This window comes from Theropithecus gelada, chromosome 13 (genome assembly GCF_003255815.1).
Source record: "Theropithecus gelada isolate Dixy chromosome 13, Tgel_1.0, whole genome shotgun sequence".
In the NCBI taxonomy this organism is placed as follows: domain Eukaryota; kingdom Metazoa; phylum Chordata; class Mammalia; order Primates; family Cercopithecidae; genus Theropithecus; species Theropithecus gelada.
The window spans coordinates 87,487,277-87,500,878 of NC_037681.1; the positions used below are offsets into that span (position 1 = coordinate 87,487,277).

Consider the following 13,602-nt stretch of genomic DNA (forward strand, 5'->3'; position numbering starts at 1 on the left):
TATTGCATAATTCATTTTTATGATATTTTAATTATGTTTATAATCCTTAAAAATTTTCAATGAGTTGCATAACACTGGGGTTAACCATCCTTTTCTATGTTTAATAGTCATGTGCTTTTTCTTTCTAATATTTGCATGTTCATATAATTTACACATATTCTTATACATAACTTTTTGTGTCCATTTTTCTTACTGATTTAAAAAAGCTTTTTGTGTATTGAGGACAAATCTCATTCACAAACACAATTTTTCAAGAAATATAACTATTTTCAAATAGTGAACTTAATTTATATTATAAATCTTTATTTCTCTGGATGCCAAAAACTAAACTTTAAACAATGTATGGTTTCCCCTCATTTTCTTCCCAGACACGAAATACAAGCTTTATTGGGCACTAATGATTGCAAGCTTATAGCTAAAGAACAAGATTTGACTAGTTGACGTGCTGTTACTTGACATGTGAGGGTTTAAAGAAAATTGGAGCCAATATTTAAAAATTAAAATATTTCGCTTTCAAAAAAGTGAAAACTTGCAGTTCTTGTTGAGAAGTCAGAATATCTGTCCTTATTGGGCCTACATTCTTGCAAGAAAGTGATTGCCTTGAGCTGAGAGGCAGCTACCCATTTCAAAGGGTGCATGTGTGTCCCGTTTAATAGGGTTGTATCAGATTTATTTAAAAATTATGGAACATACATGTATATGCATGTGTGTGTAGGTACTTAATTTCCACATGTTTACATATGCACCTATCAATAAATATGTAAACATATATGCTATGTGCTTATAGAAAGAATTTCCATTAGGATATAAATCACAACAAACTATTGTTACTATATACTTCTCCCCGTTATTATACACCTGCATATTTCACTCATTAATATTACCTGTCCAGTTCCTGTAACTGTTTGAGTTTCCAATCTTTCCTAAACATTATGGAAAACATGCTCATTATAAGTAACCTCTTTAAAAATTGATACTTTAAAATGTTATCATCTGGGAATCATTAGTAGAAGATATTCTTATATTAAGCATATATTATCCAGACTATATAGACAGGAATCTTTTTGATCACCTGAGACCATCCGTAATTGGCTGCCTTATTTCATCCATTCATCTCATTTAAAAAAGTATTTTTTGTGTGTGTGCATACATAGTAGGTATATACATATGTATATTTATGGGGTACATAAGATGTTTTGATACAGGCGTGGAATGTGAAATCAGCACATCATGAAGAATGGGGAATCCATCCCCTCAAGCATTTGCCCACTGAGTTGCAAACAATGCATTCATCTCTTGTGGAATATTTGCCTAGATGTTCTATTCACACTATTGGCCCTTCCGCACCTCCCAGGAGCTGAATTTGATACAATGAGCTTTGTCCTACCCTCTCTAACTTTTGTGAAGTTATGTATGTATATGTAAGATATATTTTTAATCCATATTTATGTTTTTGTAATCTGTATCAACATGTTTGATAAATGAAAATAGTCTGAAGCTCAGTTCTTTTCCTGAGTATGTGACATTTATCCCCTAGAAATCTTTTGTGCTACACAAGTAAAGAAGTCACAGAGTAAAGGTGGTGTGAAAAGGAAAGCAGGCATTGTTTAATAGACAGACTGAGGTCAGAAGAAAAGAGAAATATAAATAAGTTATATGCATATATTATGTTCCAAGGAATGTTAGTGGTCTGTAAAGAACAATGAACTATCTTTCTACATCTCTGAGTTCTGAACTACTGAGAAATAGACCTAAAGAGCTAGATATGCAAATGGATGGCAATTATGGAAAACCTAATTGAAATTGCATAGGGAGACTATTAATTCTTATTGCCAGACACTGAATTGCTAAAGTGAAGTGGTTATGAGGTTTTAACCAATTTTATTCACAGTTATTTAAGTAACAGTATTATAACTGTTATGAAAAATTCTGTTTTTGTGGATCCAAGGCTAGAAAAAAGAAAACAAATATTTTCAATACATGCAGTGTTTCTGTTTTTCCCTGCTCAGGGTGGACAAATTGTAGTTACTATTTCAGATATTAGATACTTAACATTCTTGGACTGCTTTTTTTTAAATTTTATTTTTAATTTGTATGAGTACAGATTAGGTGTATATATTTTGTTTTTTGATTTTGCACCATCTCTTACTTGATATGGATTTAGTGTATGGCATGCAGGAGCTGTTTTCTTCAGAGGGAAAAGCTGACATCCTCCGGCTTATAAAAAGTTTATAACAATATGTGTTTATAAATTGCTTACTTTGAGATGGACCGGTGAGAGGGACTATATAATTGCCAAATATTACTATCTGTCTAAATCTAGCTGAGTGAACAAATCTTTTTAATGCCCATTTTAATGACACAGTTGTTCCATATGGTGGACTTCAGAAGTATAAAAAAATCCAGAGTTAGTACATTCCCTGGAGAGAACCAGACTGTCCAGGTGTGCCATATTTTAAACTCAGGGTAGAATTAAGAGGCACAGCTTTTCAAAATTCAGGCCCAAACAGCAGCTCAGATCAAGTTAATTTCTCTATTGTTTCAGACAACACAGGGCTCTTTAGTTTATGAAACAAAACCATGTACTGAAAAGGTGGTCCTAATCATTTTATGTGTTTGAGTTAGCATGGATTTTAGTAAGAGGAAGTCCCTGGAGCTGAGATTAAGTTATTTGCATAATTTTTCTTAAGTTTCTTAAAGACTCAGCCTGGGCTTCTTTCTAGTGATTCCATGAAGACGGTGTTCCCCAGAGAGGTCTTTGATAGCATCTTTTAGATCTTGATGTGTTTTTTCCATTGTGGTTCAGAGCTTTTCATGGCCTTTAGTTTGATAGATAGAACAATGAGGCACAGGCACCAAGGTCTGCCAACCTCAGAAATATGGTACATTCAGGAAATAGATTTTATTTTAAGAAGAGTCTAATTATTACTAAGACAGATTCCTTTTTCCTCTTTCCTGTTGTATTTCTTATTGAAGTTGATTCCTCTTTTTTCAATTGATTTAAACTTTCTCTTGCAAAATAACTCAAATGTTGAATGTGGCGTCTTGTGGAAGTCTGACACCATTAAGGACTGGAAGAGAAAAGTCTGAATAAGACAGTGCAACCAAGATGATTGCTCTTTGATATGCTGGTGGAAGGGTCTACTTAGCTTGGTGGGTTTACCTCTTGACTGATCCAATAGTCAAGGCATAGACAAAATGAGGACAATGTGGACCACGTTGACCCCAAATCGTGTGTACAGGTGACATTATCTAGCCTAGGTACCAAATGAGTGCTTTGAGCACAGAGAAGATGGAAAGAGAATCAGACCTTGGAATATGATCCAACCCACTTAATTTCTTGTCCTGATTCTCAACTAGAAAAAAATAGTATTTGTTCTCCTTTTAATAACTACTATGTACTAACTTGGTGTACAGTTTACAAAGTCAGGTTTCTTAAACCCAATCTGAGCCTCAAGGGGAAGGCTGTTATTATTAGAAGCTACAGACTAGGAGAAAAGTCTTTATGAAGCTGGGTCTTGGACCTCTGGAAAGAGCCCCCTCTAATACCTTGAAGGGGTGCAACATGACACTGATTGTAGAAGTGGAAAATAACTGGAAACTGGAAATAACTGCCATTTCCAAAGCGAAGGGCTGTAGCTGGGGTGATGCCGACTAGAACAGTGAGCAAACAGGAAGAAGCATGCCCCTTCTGCCTCTTGAGGTTTTCTGTCTCTTTCTGTCATTCCCATTAGTAGAACACAGTAGGAAGCCAGCTAGCCAAGGAGAAAGGATGTTTGTAGAGTCCCATACCCAGCATCCCAAAGCTGAACATAGAAAGGTGGGTTTGGAGCCAAAAGACATAGTACATCCCCCCCATCCTTTTTTTAACTTTTGTTTCAGGTTCATGGGTGCATGTGCACGTTTGTTATATAGGTAAATTGTGTGTCACAGGGGTTTGGTGTACAGATTATTTTACCACCCAGGCAATAAGCATAGTACCTGATTAGGTAGTTTTTCAATCCTCAACTTCCTCCCTCTCTCCACCCTCAAGTAGGCCCTGTGTCTGTTGTTCCCTTCTTTGTGTCCATATGTATGCAATGTTTAGCTTCCACTTATAAGTGAGAATATGTGGTATTTGATTTTCTGTTTCTGCATTAATTTGCTTAACATAATGGCCTTCAACTCCATCCATGTCTTTTGCAGCAACATGGATGGAAAATAGTAGAAAACAAAAGTGTTTACAAAAAAAAAAAAAAAAAACATAGGCGGGGGGCGGAGGAGGAAGGGGAGGGAGCTCGGTTTTGTTTTTAAATAGAGCTGAAGAAAAACATTGAAAAATCAGGAGATGATGTCCAACTCTTTTTGCAAGACAAAGCCCTCCATTATTTCTGCCTCTGTAGTTTCGTTTTGAATTCCTTTTTTCTCTTCTGGGTGCTGATACTTCTCTCCATCCTTACATTGCTAGGTTTTACTATGTTTTGTAGTTGTTTTTTTTTTTTTATTTTAGTTTGTTTAACCTTGTGTCACTACCTCAGTTTGCCCTCATGCCCTTACACACAACCAAAATACTCCTTCAGTGGAGTGAAGAAATGGCAGGTAACTGCCATGGTCCACGACCCACCCAACACTCTCTACCTTGCCCAATGGCTCATGTTGGAGATGTCAGTATAATGGACAGGGAGGCCAAATACCCTTTCCATTTCAGTGCACCTAAGGTGTCCTCCTTCTCATTCATGAAGATAGGAAGATGCTGGTCTTTGCCCTGCATTATGGAGTTTGACCTAGTAGTAATGGTCCTCTCTTTGCTGATCTTAGCTCTCCTGCCATGCTCCAGACACTCCTGCAGCTCCAGCTTACACTCACAGTGAATGCCAATGCCCTGCTCATACTGGGAAGGTTACCACAGGCATAGCAGTTCTGGTGTGCAGCTGACACTTCTTTGGCACAGGATTAGAATAAAAAAATTGTGAGATGTCTCTCTTGTGACTAATGTCCATGGCCACCACACTCCCAAGGAACCACTAGAAGGGCAATCATCTCCCTCCTTGGGCTGTGCATGATGCAGAGGTAGTAGAACTCAAAGAACTGCTGGCCAGTGCCCTTGTAGGGTCCTTCGTGGGCAAGGTTGACAATGGAGAGGTCATTGAAGAGAATAGACCCCACTCCTAGTTTTGCTTTTGCATGATGGTTCTAGCGTCCCCAACGTACATGATCCTCCCCTGGTGCCACAGCATGCCCACCGTGATGGCATCCTCACACACCTCTGAGACGTGTAGTGGTCTACCCAAATGCCCAGCCCTTCAGCACCAGGAGCCTCATATCAATCCCATCAAAGAGAGACAGCACCTGGATGGGCGGCTTCCTTTTCTCAGCTGGGACAGGCAAGTAGATCTCCAGAGGGTCAAATTCTTTGTTATGGTTATTGGGGAAGAACATCTGGAGCTGAGATGGCCAGTCATTCCCATTGCTGCAGCAGCCCATAGGTGGCCTTGTGCTCACACATGTAGTAGTTCCAGGGATCTTCCTTAATGGTCACCTGGGCAACCTCTGGCCCAACCAAGAGGTCTATACACTCTACGCAAAAGCACCTGCAGCAGTTGTTCCAGCACATGAGCACCTCATGCCCCCAGTAGCAGATGGTGCAGCAGGACTGATAGCCATCATCATCATACTGGTATGCACACTCCAGGAAGCAGTTCTTGCAATGTTGTCATATTCCTAGCACGAAGAGGGGCTGTCCAGAGGGACATTGAGGCTCCCACAAGAGACAGAAAGTTCCTTGATGTTCTGGCACTTCTGCCTCACCTTGCACACCAGCTACTCTTGTGTGTTCATCAACAATCTCCTTGATGTTGAGCTTCCTTTTTTGTTTTTTTTGAAACAGAGTCTTGCTCTCTCACCAGGCTGGAGTGCAATGGTGCTCTCAGCTCACTGTAACCTCCGACTCCCTGGTTCAAGTGATTCTCCTGCCTCATCCTCCCCAGTAGCTGGGATTACAGGCACATACCACCACACCTAGTTAATTTTTGTATTTTTTAGTAGAGACGGGGTTTCACCATGTTGGCCAAGATGGTCTCGATCTCCTGACCTCGTGATCCACCGGCCTCAGCCTTCCAAAGTGTTGGGATTACAGGCGTGAGCCACCATGCCCAGCCCAATGTTGAGCTTCTTAGCTCTGCTCTTTCAGGGCTTTTTGGCTGGAGGGGGTGGTGCATAAGCAGTTGCCTCAGGGTCAACCCACACGTGTGCATAAACTTCTTTGCTGGGATTCTTCTCCTCTTCTTGTGGCTCCAGTCTCTTGGGGGCAAAAGGCTGGAACCTCCCAAAGGTCCATCCGAATATTTACTTGCTCTGCAACTCTGTGACCTTGGCAGTGTCACTCTCATTGCTGTCATAGCTCTCTGGGAACAGCTCCCCTGTACACTGCTGGCCACCGGCAGGACTTCGTAGATGGCTTTGCGGTACATGGGCTGCTTGTTGTATTATAGGTGGCCTGGTGGAACACACTGCAAAAGGAGCTCAGTGGCATCAGCTTCTCTACATACAGCAGTGAGAACTCGCTTCTCCAAACCACATGACACAATGGGTGCCTTTAGCTGCTCGACTCTGGCCTGTCATCCACCAAGACACAATGTGGCCTCCAGGAGAAGCCCTGCAATTTTCCTCACATCAACTTCCTAGTGCCAAAGCCCCAGCTGTCCTTGTACTCTGGTTCATCATCACCTGCTTTGGTGTACTTGTTCCCAGCATCAGTCCCCACAGGCTCAGGTGTGGTAACGACAGTAGGGGATGTGGGTTGCTGGGCTGCCACACAGCAGCAGGGCTAGCCTCTTCCACCTTTGCAGACTCCTCTGAGCTCTAGTTTTCTTCCGCAACATTCATACTGCAGTGACCTCGGCCTTTCTTCTCAGCCCATGAGGCCACGTGTAGCCCTCTGAGGTCTGCTCAGCATCTTCAGCATATTTTACTTGGAATTCCACATCCAATTAATTGCCAGTCCTTTCAATTTCACTCCTAAGAGATGCGATGCCTTTTTTTGTTTTTAGCTGATACTACTCTCATTTAAACCTTTATTACTTCTTGTCTAACTCATTTCAGAAGCTTCCTAATGGGTCTCCTCTCTTGCTCCTACCTTTTCCCTTATTAATCCAGATGAATCGACTCAGATCATTGCTCTGATTATGACTCTCTGCTGACCCAGATACTGGGATGAAGTCAAAATTCCTTGGCATGGCTCTCAAGGCTTTTCACAACCTCATCATCCAACTTTTCAGACGTGGCTGAAAGATATGAGATGATGGGTATGTAAATTTGCTTGTCTGTGGTTAACCACTATATGTAAGTGTATACAACCACTATATGTAGGTTTCCAAACATCATTTGTACAGCTTAAATATATATATACAATAAAACAAGCAAGACAGGCTTATCTTAAAGAATCTTCACTCTATAGCCTCTGCATACCTAGCTCTACTCAGGACTTCTGACTTGCCAAAGGCCTCTAGATTATTCTTTCCTCTGGGCCCATGGTCATTTAGCTTCTGCCCCGAATGCATTTCTCACCTTCACTTGATGCTTCAAGACTTTACTTAAATGTCATTTACTTCCATGAAGAAAGTATTGGAGCTTATCATAGACTCAGCACAGTTCATTGCAAAGCTTTACAAAACTTACTAAGCACTTAGTTATTCTGCAAGGCGCTATTAAAATTATCATTTTCAACAGATACATTATTTTAAAACGCAGTACATTTTTGGAAGTCAATGAATTTTTGGAAGGTAAAAGAATTTGTGATTTTCTTTTCCTTTTAGTATATGCTTTATATACTTCCACCTTTATCTTTTCATTTTCTTAAAGATAACAGTGGAAGTATACAAAACATACTATATATGTATACAAATTATATAAAGAATAGCTCCTGCAGAAATGATGAGGATGGTGATGACAATTATTGCTAACATTTATTGAGCACTTACTATATGTTAAGCACTAACTTCGTTAACTTGCCCTTAACTTGTGTGAGCTTGTTTGATTTGTACAACCCCCCAGTGAAGTTCATGCTACATGATTCCCATTCCACAGCTAAGGATCCTGAAGACAGGAAGCCTAAATCACATGCCCAGCTAATATGTGTTGGGTCCAGAATTTAAATCAGGGAGTCTGTCTTCAGAGCCCATGCCATTGACCCTTAAATAGCACCTTATAATGAAATTGCATATATATTTCCACTTTTATCTTTTCTTCTTCTTAAAGATAAAAGTGGAAGTATATTAAACATATACTAAAAGGGCCATCAATAATTATTTCCTGTCAGGAAATCAGTGAAAACTGTATCATCTATCTATCTATCTATCTATCTATCTATCTATCTATCTATCTATCTCATCTATCTATCTCTATCTATCTATCTATCTATCTATCTCATCTATCTATCTCTATCTGTATATCTATCTATCTATCTATCTATCTATCTATCTATCTATCTATCTTCTTAAACCCTCTTAAACCCAAAGAAGACACTTTACTTAGAAGTAGCGGCAATTTACAGAAATCTGAGACACAGATTCCATACCTGAAAGTGAGAATGTACTTAAAGGAAATATTGACAGGAGGAAGAGCAAATGCAGAGGAACTGACACATTAATCAAAAGTTAAATGATAGAGACACGGGCATGATTATGTGTGTGTGTGTGTGTGTGTGTGTGTGTATATATATATATATATGAGCTAATGGAACGTGTGAAAAAGATAATATAATCATTGGGCATGAAATAGATGCAACTTAAGGCTTTTCAATAAAGCTTTGTTAGGGGATAACCCAAGAATACTCCAGAAGAAGGGGAAAGAGAAATTGAACAAATTTTAGAGGCAATATTGAACAAGTGAAAATAACTTAAAAAATCACAGATAGCTGAGTTTTACCTGAGATTTACTCAGGAATGTAGAATTCAGAAAATAAAATAGAGAAGAGAGATTTCTTAAATTATGTATTAAAATGAAATCAATTTCTTGTGAAGTTGGAACTAGAGAGTCTCAGATGCAACAGATAACTCCTGCAAAAAGGATAAGGATGGTGATGATAACACTTGCTAAAATTTATTGGGCACTTACTATGTGTCAGGCACTAACTTAATTAACTTGCCCTTGACTTGCGTGATGTTGTTTGATTTGTACACCTCAGTGAAGCTCATTCTACAAGATCCCCATTTCACAGGAAAAAATCCTGAAACAGGAAGTCTAAGTCATATGCCCAGCTGACATGTACTGGGTCCAGAATTCAAATCAGGGAGAGTCTGGCTCCGGAGCCCATGCCATTGACCCCCAAATAGCACCTTACAATGCAAAGAAAGGACAGATTCTTAGGAGTAATGGGTTTATTGACAGAGGAAATAAGCCTCTTCTACAGGTTTCTAACATAACTTTGAAATAAAATAAGGGTCATGGGGCAAAGGAAATTGACAAAGGTGATGACACAAGTCCTATTAACTAGTTTGTTACTGAGAGGGGCGGGGAGGACTTGTGAGTCTTGAGAGCTCCCCTTGAACAATGCTGCCTTCAGTCCAAATTATTGCTGAATGAAGGGGAGGGGCAGGGTGGCTAAGTGATCAAAAACCCTTCAGAGAAGGAGGTGGAATGGCAGCCATGGGCCCTTCTCTGTCTCCAGAAGTTCACTGTACTGAATTTAATAATTGCTTCCTATTATTGCCTGACTGTCTGTTCCAAATAAATCTACCTGATTGGGATGGATTTGGTGTGGGAATATCTGTTCCAGCCTATTAGCCAGCACCTTTCCTGAGATTTCCCTGTCCACATTTATTAAGGAGATTGGGCGATAATTCAGGCTGGGTTCAGGTTCTCCTCCTGGTTTAAGAATTACAAAAGTTAGTGCTTATCGTAGACCCAAAAGTCAGCATTTTGTTTTCAGCTCATCCTTGTCCCTTCTTAGCAATGGAGGCAGAAGTACCTTGCTTTGGGGTATGAAACCTGATTATCAAACATCAGGGCTGTTGGTACATTCCAGAAAGTGACAACTTTTAGGGGTAAATTTTCATTTTTTCTCTTTGATCTTGCCCTCTGAAAGTGGCTGTGTTTCTGGTTATACTCGTAGCTTCAGTCATTCTCAAGCAGACCCTTTAAAAATAACCTGATAGAGCCTAAGGAGGGGGCATCAGTGACTTTCCTTGGCACTACTTGTTGGTTTAGGAGATTTTTTCTCTTTTAATGAGTTAATGTCAGAAAATGAACATGGAGTTGGAGTCTTCCAGTGTCCCATTTTCTACCTCACTGTGGGAAGCAGGATAATATAGAAAAAGCTCTCTGTTCTTCTCAAAAATGGAATCTTCAACTGCTCTGCTAGCTGCAGACATGTTTCTGGGTCTCCCCAAGTCCTAAACTCACCACAAGTGCATGATCCAGCCACCAAAGAGCAGTGCTGTTGTTCTAGGAGTCACTGTCTCATTTGTTGTTGATAGTGTTGCTATTAAGCTCTTACTATGGGCCAGACACTCTTGTAAGCACTTTATCTGCAGTAACCATTTAGTATTCACAAAAAGCCCCAGTAGTAAGTAAAATTATTGGTCATCCCACTTAGTAGAGATGAAAGCCAAGACTTAAAGAGACTAAATACTTACCCAATGCCACGCAGTCAGTAAGCTGAGACTCAAGCACAGATCCATCAGACCCCAGTACTGGTGCTCAATTCACTCTCCTCTTCCACCTTTTAGTCCTTAACCATCATGGCACAATGTAGGGGTCAGCGGAATGCCATCAGCACAGAAGACAAGGAAAGCAGAAAAGAGCGATAGGGTGGATTCAAGGCTGTGGCAGCCTCGGAAAGACTTTTGAAGTGTAGAAGATAATTTGGCCGTACTGGCCGTGTGCTAATGCTTGAAGACAAGTAGTCAATCAACATTTTCAGAGGCAGCAGCAGAGGCTTCCAGCTCTGAGGGGTAGCAACTGAAGGCTGGACTGTATCTACCCATCTCACTTAAGCCTTACAATGCCACCCCCAACACCATTCCCATTTTACTAATGGAGAAACCAGGCTGAAGTAGTTATCTTACCTATCAGAGGTCACAAAGTTAGAAAGTGTCAGGGCAGGTATGTCAGTCCAGCTGGAGACAGAAGATCAGAAGGAAGAAAGTGGAATGTGACCAGCATATACATCCTGAAATTATTTGGGGAAAGATTTCTATATAAAGAGAGATAATGCACAGAACCAGCATGGAATCTGCTTCTCCCTTTCTCTGTATCTGTTACTTTCTCTCTTTCTCTTTCTCTCTGCCCCTCACCTCCTGCCCCTGTCTCTTCCCTTCCCTATACACACACACAACCCTAGTGCAGTTGAAAAGGAAAACAAACAAACAAACAAACAAAAAACCAAAACAAAGAGATTTTTAAGGAGGAAAACCAAGCAGTATTACTGTATTGCTTTTCAACTTGTTTAATTCTTGAGAGCCTATCTAGTAAAGTGAGGGAGATTAGTATGCTTTATCTAGAAAGACCATTAGTGACTGGGCGCGGTGGCTCATGCTTGTAATCCCAGCACTTTGGGAGGCCAAGGCGGGAGGTCAGGAGTTCAAGACCATCCTGGCCAACACGGTGAAACCCTGTCTCTACTAAAAATACAAAAATTAGCCAGGCGTGGTGTCAGGCACCTGTAAAATCAGCTACTCGGAAGGCTGAGGCAGAGAATTCTTGAACCTAGGAGGCAGGGGTTGCAATGAATGAAGATTGTGCCACTTACACTCCAATCTGGGCAACAGAGCGAGACTCTGTCTCAAAAAAAAAAAAAAAGAAAGAAAGACCATTAGTGATTTAATTGTATCTTTGATAGTGGGTCTACTTTTTGATTCCTTAAATATGTTAGAATTATCAGTGGTATGTACGTGATCCTACATAATGTAAAAGTCATATTTAATTAAATTAATGTAAGTGAAATAGTTCAGTTGGCTTATCTTGTTCATTTTCTCTAACTAAATATCAACTTACACTAAAAATTTTATTAATCACAGTAATGAGAATTTTTATATTAAATATATATATTACATTTAGTTTAAACGTTAATAGTCTACATTATTTTAATAAATTGTACTAAGGGAGTATATATGGAATAAGTCTCTCATGCAGATTTTATTGGTTGCTGCATAGTTAATAGACACTAATGTGATCAGAGCCTGGATGTGATCATAAGATCAGTAGTTAAAATGATTGAAATATAAATTAGGAGCTGGAATAATTGTTTGTTAGAAGCTCAGATAATAACTGTTTGGTAATGCTCAGAGGGTTGGAGAAATAAAACATTGAAATGTACAGCAGTAGCAGGGGAAAGAAACATTTTGAGGCAGACAAAGCCACGGCATGCTTTTCTGCTAATTGCTCCTGTCTTTCTCTCTTGCTCCATGGAGGCCTGACACACACCTCTGCCCTCCCATATCTCGCCCCTCTGGATTCCTCAGTGGCCTCCTACTCCACTTCTGCCTTTCTCTGTTCCTGGCTTCTTTACTCACAGTCTGTAAGTCCTCACTGATGATGACAAACACCATGCAATCATCTTACTATTAACATGTCTGATTCTTTGAGAACTGATAGAAAAAGCACTCTTGTTTCTTATGGGCTGGAATTCTCTTTCTTCTAGGCCAGGGTTGGCACATCTTCCTGTCAGGGACTCTCACTGATGCTAAAATATTTTAAGCTTTGTGGCTAATACAGTTCTCATTGGAATGGTTCAACTCTGCTCTTATGGGCTTAGAAAGCAGCCATTAGACAACAGTATGCAAATGGGTATGGCTGTGTGACAATAAAATTTTACAAGAACAGACATCAAGCTGAATTTGGCCTACTTGCCATAGTTTGCCACCTCCTGTTCTATGTTGTCTAATGTCCTGTTAACCCAAAGACACATTTAGCTTTTTCTCTTAAAGGGAAATTCTCCGTTGAAATGTCATTCTCAACAATGGGGTTATAATAAATTTCTTATACTTGTGTGTGTGTGCTGTGCATTCCTGACAAGGTGAAATGGACAATTCTTAATAAAATAGAAGCAATATACACTCCATGCCCTGATAGGCCTGGAAGTTAATTTTAAAAGAGTGAGATTGTATTTAAAAGACTAAATCAACTTTTCTGTCTTATGCAGCCATGAAGACTTTCTCCAGATTGGTGAACAGGCCTAATCCTGAAGACAGACTTTTTGGGTAATTTTGATAGTGAATTTTCCCATCTGGACTTTTGCCTTTTTCTCCTAAATTCTGGATAGAGTTACTGGAAAACCATTTTTCTCTTTGTGGAGCCCTTGCCTCCTTCCTATCCTCTACACTCCAATTAATTCTCCTGCCTCCTTCATCTTTTAGGATACTTTTCTTGCTGGTTTGACTGGAAAAGTTCAGGCTTGTTTTCCATGGGGGTTTTGGTGCATGTGAGCAATGTGTCCTCTCAATCTCTTGACGACTGAGCGGACACATTAAGGAAGTTAGGGATTTCTGACAGCAATCTACATTACACTTCAAAGTCTCTGACAGTGACTTTTGCATAAAGGGCCCCTGATTTCCTTTTCTTCCACTCAACTGGAAACTGTATAATTTTAACATTGTTTCCTCTTAATCTCTTCCCCAGACCAAC

General features: G+C 39.9%; 1 pseudogene; it reads right to left on the reverse strand.

Moving 5' to 3' along the window:
• Positions 1-4,532: 4,532 nt before the first annotated feature.
• Positions 4,533-6,864, reverse strand: LOC112605089 (annotated as a pseudogene).
• Between the last annotated feature and the right edge of the window lie 6,738 nt (positions 6,865-13,602).